The sequence below is a fragment of the Phyllobates terribilis genome, unplaced genomic scaffold (assembly GCF_046119375.1).
Source record: "Phyllobates terribilis strain yellow unplaced genomic scaffold, ASM4611937v1 Scaffold_1__5_contigs__length_1240528914, whole genome shotgun sequence".
Lineage (NCBI taxonomy): Eukaryota > Metazoa > Chordata > Amphibia > Anura > Dendrobatidae > Phyllobates > Phyllobates terribilis.
Genome location: NW_027362761.1, coordinates 306,894,972 through 306,904,173, shown reverse-complemented (window position 1 = coordinate 306,904,173; position 9,202 = coordinate 306,894,972).

Sequence of the window (9,202 nt, the reverse complement as noted above, 5' to 3'; positions counted from 1 at the left end):
GAGAAGAACAGTGGCGCTGGTCGGTGGTCCAGTAGGCCTGCAGCAAATTTGGACAATAATCACTAATTGTCCAAAGATATCATATAAAATACAAATTAAGAATAATTTGCGCTGGACTAAAAGACAGAATCATTAAGAAAATAGGGTGGGATAAAAATATATAATTTTATTAGAGCTAAAATAAAAGGTAAAAACACAGTGACACTAAAATGATCCTAATGGCAGATACAATCAAGGTATTGGAAATTAGCTACCATCTGCTATCATTCTAATCAATATTCAAATCTAGTAATCGATTTCCTTCTCTCTTTCCTCCTCAGGGGATGACCGTTACCCCAATTCATACTGTGACACTCTACAGGGTCATATGGGTGACACAATCCTCAAGCAGGACCCTGACCCCTAATATCAGGACTATATTTTTTTTTTATTTCCACCATTAGGATCATTTTAGTGTCACTGTGTTTTTACCCTGTATTTTAGCTCTAATAAAATTATATATTTTTATCCCACCCTATTTTCTTAATGATTCTGTCTTTTAGTCCAGCGCAAATTATTCTTAATTTGTATTCCCCACCTTTATTTGAGAATATATGCCTGCTCAACCAAGGTGAGAGTGCATGTGTATGAGGAATTTGGAAGTAAGGGTATGTGCACACGATGCAGAAATGAAGCAGAAAATTTCTGCATCATTTCTGCATCTCCCTGGCAGAAAAAACGCATGCAGATTGTGCATGCGTTTTTCCTGCAGAATACATGCGGATCCACATGCAGATTCACATGCGTTTCCGCATGCAGATTGACAAGCGCTTTCCAGGCGATGTTAGCATCACCTGGAAAGTGCTTGATAACTAGGTCACACTATATAAATCCATGCAAACAGCATGGATTTATACAGTGTGAACCGAGAGAGTGTATATACTTACCTCCGATGGCCCGTGCTGTCCTGCTCACTCCGTTCTCCCGGCTGCCGGCAACTTTGAATTGAAAGACCTGCCGACGTCAGCGTCACGTGACCCGTCACATGATTCTGACGTCACCGCAGGTCCTACAACTCACTGCAAGTGCCGGGAACCAAGCGGGAGCGCTGCGCGGGCCGACAGAAGGTAAGAATACATTTATTTTTTATTTTATTCTTCTTTTTACAGCTTTTTTAATGATACCTGGGTGTGGATGAGACTCTCCTCTCCTCCACACCCGGGTACCATCCGCACATTAGAACGCACCAATTACGCAAGTACAAATGTAGTCTTGCGGAATTGGCGCGTTCTAATGCAAGTCAATGGCGGCGAAATCGCCGCGTTTCCGCAAAATTAATTGACATGCTGCGGATTTTTGACCGCAGCGTTAACGCTGCGGAAAAATCCGCATCATGGGCACAGCACATGCGGATTTCCATTGGGGAACATTGCTTCCCTTCTACCATGCGTTTTTCATGCGTTTCCGCGGCGTTTCCGCAACTGCAAAAACGCCGCGGAAACGCATGAAATACGCATCGTGTGAACACAGCCTAATAGTTGCCTGCTCTGGAACCCATGAACTGGGCTCCTCAGATCCTCTTTCTTGAATGAAGAGAAACTGTTTATACTCGATCTTCACTCCATTAACTCTAGGACTGCTATGGATTTTAAATGAGATCTAAGAGATTTATTTAACAAAGTGTTCCATTTCTATTGTGAAAACTAGTGGTCGATCCTCTTAAAGTTATTCAAGTTCCATATATACACAGTGTTGTCAGAATTATTAGACAAGTGAGTATTTAAACGGAATCTGTCACCCCCCTAGGACCTATCAGACCTCTTATATGGGCATACAGGTGATAGAAATGTAAATCTATACATACCTGTATGTCCCATATTAGCGGTCTTGTGGCTGTGAAATAGCTTTTTATAAAATCCTTTTTCCTAGGCTTGGCGTCCAGGGGATGCCAAGAAATGCCCGTCTATATGCTTAATTTAAATATTCCCCATCCCCTGCCCGCCCCTGCAAGTCACAGGGCACTTTAAGTAATGCACTCAACCTCCATGGCCTGTATGCATTCTCACCCTGCAAGACTCCATTGCTGAACACAAAGTATGTTCAAGGACGTTTAAAGTTTACTCAACAACATTCAGACAAGCTTGTGAAATACTGGGAGAATAGATTCTGGTCAAATGAGACCAAAATTGAACTCTTTGGATGCCATGTTTGGAGGCAAAAAAGGCACTGCATATAACACCAAAAACACCATAACAACAGTGAAGTTTGGAGGTGGGAACATCATGGTATGTGACTGTTTTTCAGCATACGGCACTGGCAAACTTCATCTGATTGCAGGAAGGATGAATGGACAAATGTACCAAAACATTTTTGATAAAAATCTGCTGCCATCTACCAGGATTATGAAGATGAAGTGAGGGTGGACATTTCAGCAAAACAATGATCCCCAAACACACAGCCAAGGAAACTCTCAATTAGTTTCAGAGAAAGAAAACAAAGCTGCTATAATGGCCCAGCCAATCACCTGACCTGAATCCAATAGAAAATGTATGGAAGAAACTAAACCTCAGAGTTCATAGAAGGAACTAACGTAACCTTCAGGATTTGAAGAGTGGTTGTGTGGAAGAATGGGCCAAAATCACACCTGGGCAATGCATGCGTCTAGTTTCTCCATACAGGAGAACAGTAGACGTCATCACCAACAAAGGCTTTTGTGTGAAATATTAAATACATTTCAGTAAGCGTGTTCAATACTTTTTCCCTGTGTCATTTCTCATTATTACACATACCTTAATTTATGGACATCTACAGTTTAATTTATTTGCCTATGTTGAATGGATGGGTTGTTAGCAACATCTGGTGAGAATTTCATGTCAATAGCACCTTTAGAAATATATTTACTTAGAAAATTGGTGACGTGTTCAATACTTTTTTCACCCGCTGTATATGTATTCAGAGCCGCAGCTCTCACTTCCTTCAGATGTGAGTTAGGTCCGAAGGAGGGGACCATGAAGTGGCTGCTGACTGGCTGCAGGGATCACATGACATAATGTCACGCGAGCCCAGGGAGAGCTAGTGCCCAGGGAGAGCAAGAACCAGAGTATAGGTGTTATTATTTTATAAGGTGGGAGCTTAGTGATTGAGAAGGGGTTGTCCGAGTAGTGGACAGCCATTTTAATAGTGTTGTCCGATGAAAATAGATAATCATCTATTCACACACCGCTTGGACCTGCACCGATCTTCAGGATGGGGAACTTTTACCCCTGTTAGAATGGATCAGCAGTGCATATGCAACTGATGTTCAATTCATTCCCTTGGGGACTCCAGAGCTCTGTGCACAGCTTTTTCCAGGAGCCTCGTAGAGAATACATCCAAATACCACTTGCAAATATTTATAATAACATTCTTTATTGAAAAATATTTTTAAAAAAATTCATTTTACAAAACCACAAATGATTAAAAAATTCAAGAGGAAAAGATGAGTCAAAAAATTGTGGGCACACATAGACCAGGATACATCCCCTCTCATGCATATAAATTAGCAATCATAAGAGGGGGGGTCTTTTTTGAAAAAAGCCCCACCTCTCCACCCAGTAAGGAACATAGGGTGTACACATACAAGAAAAAGCCCATAATAGGGCTCAGCTCAATGTAGACTTTAATGTTGAATATACCAATATAACTCCTAAAATAATATAAGTCTATGCGGAAGAGTTATGAATTAATGCCCTCCCAAATAAGAGCACCAGTTTGAGCTAACGAACTTACCCATCAGGAATGTAAATGTGCCCGTCCCGCACCACAGGTAACGCCCCGAAGCACGTTTTGCACACTCAGTGCTTTCTCAAGGGGAGTGTGTACCTTAATACAATGCTCAAAAAAATAAAGGGAACACTTAAACAACAGAATATAACTCCAAGTAAATCAATCTTTTGTGAAATCAAACTGTCCACTTAGGAAGCAACACTGATTTGCTGTTGTGCAAATGGAATAGACAATAGATGGAAATTATTGGCAATTATCAAGACACCCTCAATAAAGGAGTGGTTCTGCAGGTGGGGACCCCAGACCACATCTCAGTACCAATGCTTTCTAGCTGATGTTTTGGTCACTTTTGAATGTTGGTTGTGCTCTCACACTTGTGATAGCATGAGACAGACTCTACAACCCACAGAAGTTGCTCAGGTAGTGCAGCTCATCCAGGATAGCACATCAATGTGAGCTGTGGCAAGAAGGTTTGCTGTGTCTGTCAGCGTAGTGTCCAGAGGCTGGAGGCGCTACCAGGAGACAGGCCAGTACACCTGGAGACGTGGAGGGGGGCCGTAGGAGGGCAACAATCCAGCAGCAGGACCTCCGTCTTTGTGCAAGGAGGAACAGGAGGAGCACTGCCAGAGCCCTGCAAAATGACCTCCAGCAGGCCACAAATGTGCATGTGTCTGCACAAACGGTTAGAAACCGACTCCGTGAGGGTGGTATGAGGGCCCGACGTCCACAGATGGGGGTTGTGCTCACAGCCTAACACCGTGCAGGACGCTTGGCATTTGCCACAGAACACCAGGATTGGCAAAGTCGCCACCGGCGCCCTGTGCTCTTCACAGATGAAAGCAGGTTCACACTGAGCACATGTGACAGACGTGACAGAATCTGGAGACACCGTGGAGAGCGATCTGCTGCCTGCAACATCCTTCAGCATGACCGGTTTGGCAGTGGGTCAGTAATGGTGTGGGGTGGCATTTCTTTGGAGGGCTGCACAACCCTCCATGTGCTCGCCAGATGTAGCCTGACTGCCATTAGGTACCGAGATGAGATCCTCAGACCCCTTGTGAGACCATATGCTAGTGCGGTTGGCCCTGGGTTCCTCCTAATGCAGGACAATGCCAGACCTCATGTGGCTGGAGTGTGTCAGCAGTTCCTGCAAGATGAAGGCATTGAAGCTATGGACTGGCCCGCCCGTTCCCCAGACCTGAATCCGATTGAGCACATCTGGGACATCATGTCTTGCTCCATCCACCGTCACGTTGCACCACAGACTGTCCAGGAGTTGGCGGATGCTTTAGTCCAGGTCTGGGAGGAGATCCCACAGGAGACCATCCGCAACCTCATCAGGAGCATGCCCAAGCGTTGTAGGGAGGTCATACAGGCACGTGGAGGCCACACACAATACTGAGCCTCATTTTGACTTGTTTTAAGGACATTACATCAAAGTTGGATCAGCCTGTAGTGTGTTTTTCCACTTTAATTTTGGGGGTGACTCCAAATCCAGGCCTCCATTGGTTAATAAATTTGATTTCCATTGATGATTTTTGTGTGATTTTGTTGTCAGCACATTCAACTTTGTACAGAACAAAGTATTCAATGAGAATATTTCATTCATTCAGATCTAGGATGGGTTATTGGAGTGTTCCCTTTATTTTTTTGAGCAGTGTATATATAAATCTCATAGAAAACACGACAATAAGATAATTTTCTAAGTAGTTCTAAATAGTAGTTATACAGTTACAGAATAATAAATATCACCATACTGTTATTGAACAAATTCACTATAGTAAAACTAATATACCAATAATAAACCATATAAAGTGGATAAATAACAACACACAATGACTGGACCTCATATTACCTTCAGATAGTATCTGAATAATAGCACAATACTGATCATTATCAAAAACCACAGTACAAACACAAATATTAACAGCAGTGACACTATACACTGTAGCTTTTTAGGTTAAGTGTATATAGTACTGGTAAATCCAGTGACTTTCCAGAAACTGTGATCAGTATCCAGTGACCTCCAAATGAAGTAATTCATTTTTGCTTTTCTTCTTCATCCGACGCAGACCACTATGACTTCTTCCATCTAGGACTCGTCTCTGCAAACAGTAACACACAAAAATCTATGATTGATCAATGCTACAGCACCTAACACACTTTTTCTCCACTTCTACACTGCGACAGATGAAGAAGAAAAATGCCATAGTACTGCCCTGGAGCCCTCCATTTTCACTATAGTAGAAGTATTTGCAAAAATTACATATATTACAGTAGTGATGTATTCTTTTGAGACTCCCTCACAGTAGAAATGCCCCCCGCTGTGGCCCCCATGCAGTACTAATAGATACCTTTTTGTGGCCTCCTACATTACTATAATTCCTCTCTATGCCCCCATTCAATGTCCCCCATCATTGCCCCTTTATTTGATAATGTTCTCTTTCCTGTAATAATAATGTCCCCAGTCCTAGACCCCATCCTTTTATAATGTCCTCCCTCCTGGCCCAGCATCCTGTAATAATGTTCCCCATCCTGGCCTCTTTATTTGATAATAGCCCCAATCCTGCAATAATGTCTTCCATTCTGACCTCTAACCTGTAATAGTGTTCACTGTCTTGTGATAATGCCCCTCATCCTGTCCCCTATCCTGTAATAATGTCCCCATCCTGTAATAATGTCCCTTGTCATGGCCAACTTTCTTTAGCAGTGTCCTACATCCTGGCCCCCATCCTTGCCCCCCTCCTGTCATAATGTCCTCCGTCCATGCCCCTTTCTTTAATAGCGTCCCCTATCCTGACCCCGCTCATTAATAATGTCACCTATCCTGGTGTTCAAACGTTTATTCTCATCTATCCCCGCTCCAACGGAGTGCAGAGTCCTCTTCCTTCTCCATAATTGGCGCTGAGGGATGGTGTGGTTCATGGCATTGACATCATGCGCTGCGCATGACGGGCAAACCGACATCAGCTGCAGACTTCTGATTGGCCAGTGGTGTGTATAGCTGTTGCGCTTCTGGGAGCTGGTGGCTCTCTGTGCCGCAATACATTTCAACTAAATGCACGTCTGAAGACACACAACCAACTGAAAACAGCACTGGGATCAGCAAGACCCCTTTCTACTTGGGCACGGTCGTGGGTGCACCCTTTGCAACCATGATTGTTTCACCCCTGCATATTGGGTATACAGCTGGTTTGCAGACTGTGATTCCACAGCAACCATGATCATGGACTTTCTTGAATAGTACATGCATACAAATGGTCCTGGCAGGTGTCCTTCTGGCTGGTAGACAACACAGGATAACGCTTCCTGTATCGCTATGTTATCAGTGCAGTGTGTGTGGGTTTATTTCAATAGTTAGGTACAGCACCCTTCTCAGTCCATGAACCGTCAATGACAGAGAAGGGGGCTGGCTTAGCTATTGAAAGAAGCCAGAGAGCTACCCCCCTTCACACAAACCCCTTATTAGGTGCTGACACAGGGAAACACACCCTGTGTCCAGCATAAGTCTGGAAGTGGAAATATCGAGACTGGAGAGAATATTTACAGATCAATGCACCTATTATATTTGAGCTATATTAGAAATTGTATCATTTACTATTTTAAGAATATTTGAGTATATTTTTTTGTTTCTAGAAACCTGTTTATATCCACTGATGTATGGCATACTTCATACAATACATTTGTAATTTTTAATTTTATCCAGTACTTTTTCCTTTTCTTTGATGAAAATAGGGTAGCTGGCAGAGAAATTGAAGACAATGCTTTTATACTGAATAGTAAAGTAGTGTCAGAAATTGACTTATTGTTTAAATGAAGTTTTTACATTAAACATATTTATTAAACATGTTTTTCTGATTATTTTTCTAATTTTTAATTTTATTATCCATATGAAAAAAAATTACTGAAATGTTGTAGTTTCCACTCAGGGCCATTGAGCCTTATAATAGACTGATACTTCCAGTTCGGAAGAGATCACTTCTCAGCAGCCACTACATTATCATCAGCATCTTTATGAGGGTTTTCACCACTGGCAGTTTTTTGGAGGGTATTCCTTTATGTTTTTTTTGCTGTTGTTTTTTTCACTCCATTGAATAATAAAGAAACCGCTTTCGGCATCTGGACGTCTTTTCAGCTTTCCCATTGACTTGTATTGTAAGTACAATGCGTCTTCTGAGCAAAAAACGCCAGAAGAATGGACAAGTGATTTATTTTAACCACTTAGTGGTTTTAGAGACCTGAAGAAGTTAAGTAGTTCAGAAGACTGAATACTTTCACAGCAAGTCGTATTTACATCTTTCACATGTTCATTCTTTTGAGCATTTTCTCTTAGGTTTTTCAGATGCACATAGCCTCAGGGTTTTTTTGCTGAGTTTTTGGAGTGGAATCTCCAAGTTTTTTGATGAGGATTTGAAGAGTTTCCGTTCAGTTTCTGCTCCAAAAACAACTTAAAAACTCAGTGCAAACATACTTTTACTATCTAGCTTTGATTAGTTAATAAAAAACAAAAAAACTGAGGTCATACATTCCCTTTCAGTGTAAAAAATAACCCATCCTATGCATACAAAAATATAGCATGAGTTAGGAGTACACAGCTTGGTCATCTGTGGAGAGAATAGAGATGACGTTGTAGCTCTCGAGCCCCTATTATTCTGTCAGTGAATCAGAAACTTATTTTGTGCCCAAACAATAACCCTGGATCGTAATGAGCAAAATAATTTAGATAAAATGTAGAAAAAAAATTGCTTTCGATGTCTTTTCCTTTTCATTATAATGCTTGAGGTTTTTGTATGTTCTTTCTAAAGGTCAATAGAATAGACTAATCAGGATTTGTGGCTTCAAGCACAGTAGGCTTGTAATCCAGCAATGATGAACATACATCTGTAACTATAGCTAATGAGATCAAGAAAGCTCGTCTCCATCAATTCCTTTCTATGGATGTGTACAGCATAGTAATATATTCAGAAACATGGTCAATTTGTGTCTGTGATATACAGAGATGTCACTCTAGAAGAACTAGACAGCTCAAAATGTCTACCAATACACTTGGCATGAGACAGAGAGAGAGTGAATGCTGATAGAACATGTACCGTATGTGATCCATGGACATCTGAATGAGGCCTATGAGTATGTGATGTCATGGTCTGAACTAGAGACCTTTCGCAAACAATTCGGATTACCGTGGTGTTGTGTGACCTCCATCGCCGTATGAGAGCGCCTTTTGTGACTGAATTGTGAAAAACCTTGACACAGTCAGCAAGCAGATAGTTGGTAGCAAAATGTCCACAAATCTATTGTTCCAGAGTCCAGTGATGGGGGATTTACATCACTCCAGCTGACATTGCCATTGGTGATCTTAGGCTTGTGTGCAGCTTGGTGCACTCAGAATGTTATTTGGGGGGCTGATTAAGCTACCCACTGCTGCTGGCCTTCTACTCGGTAATCTTTCTCTGGCCAA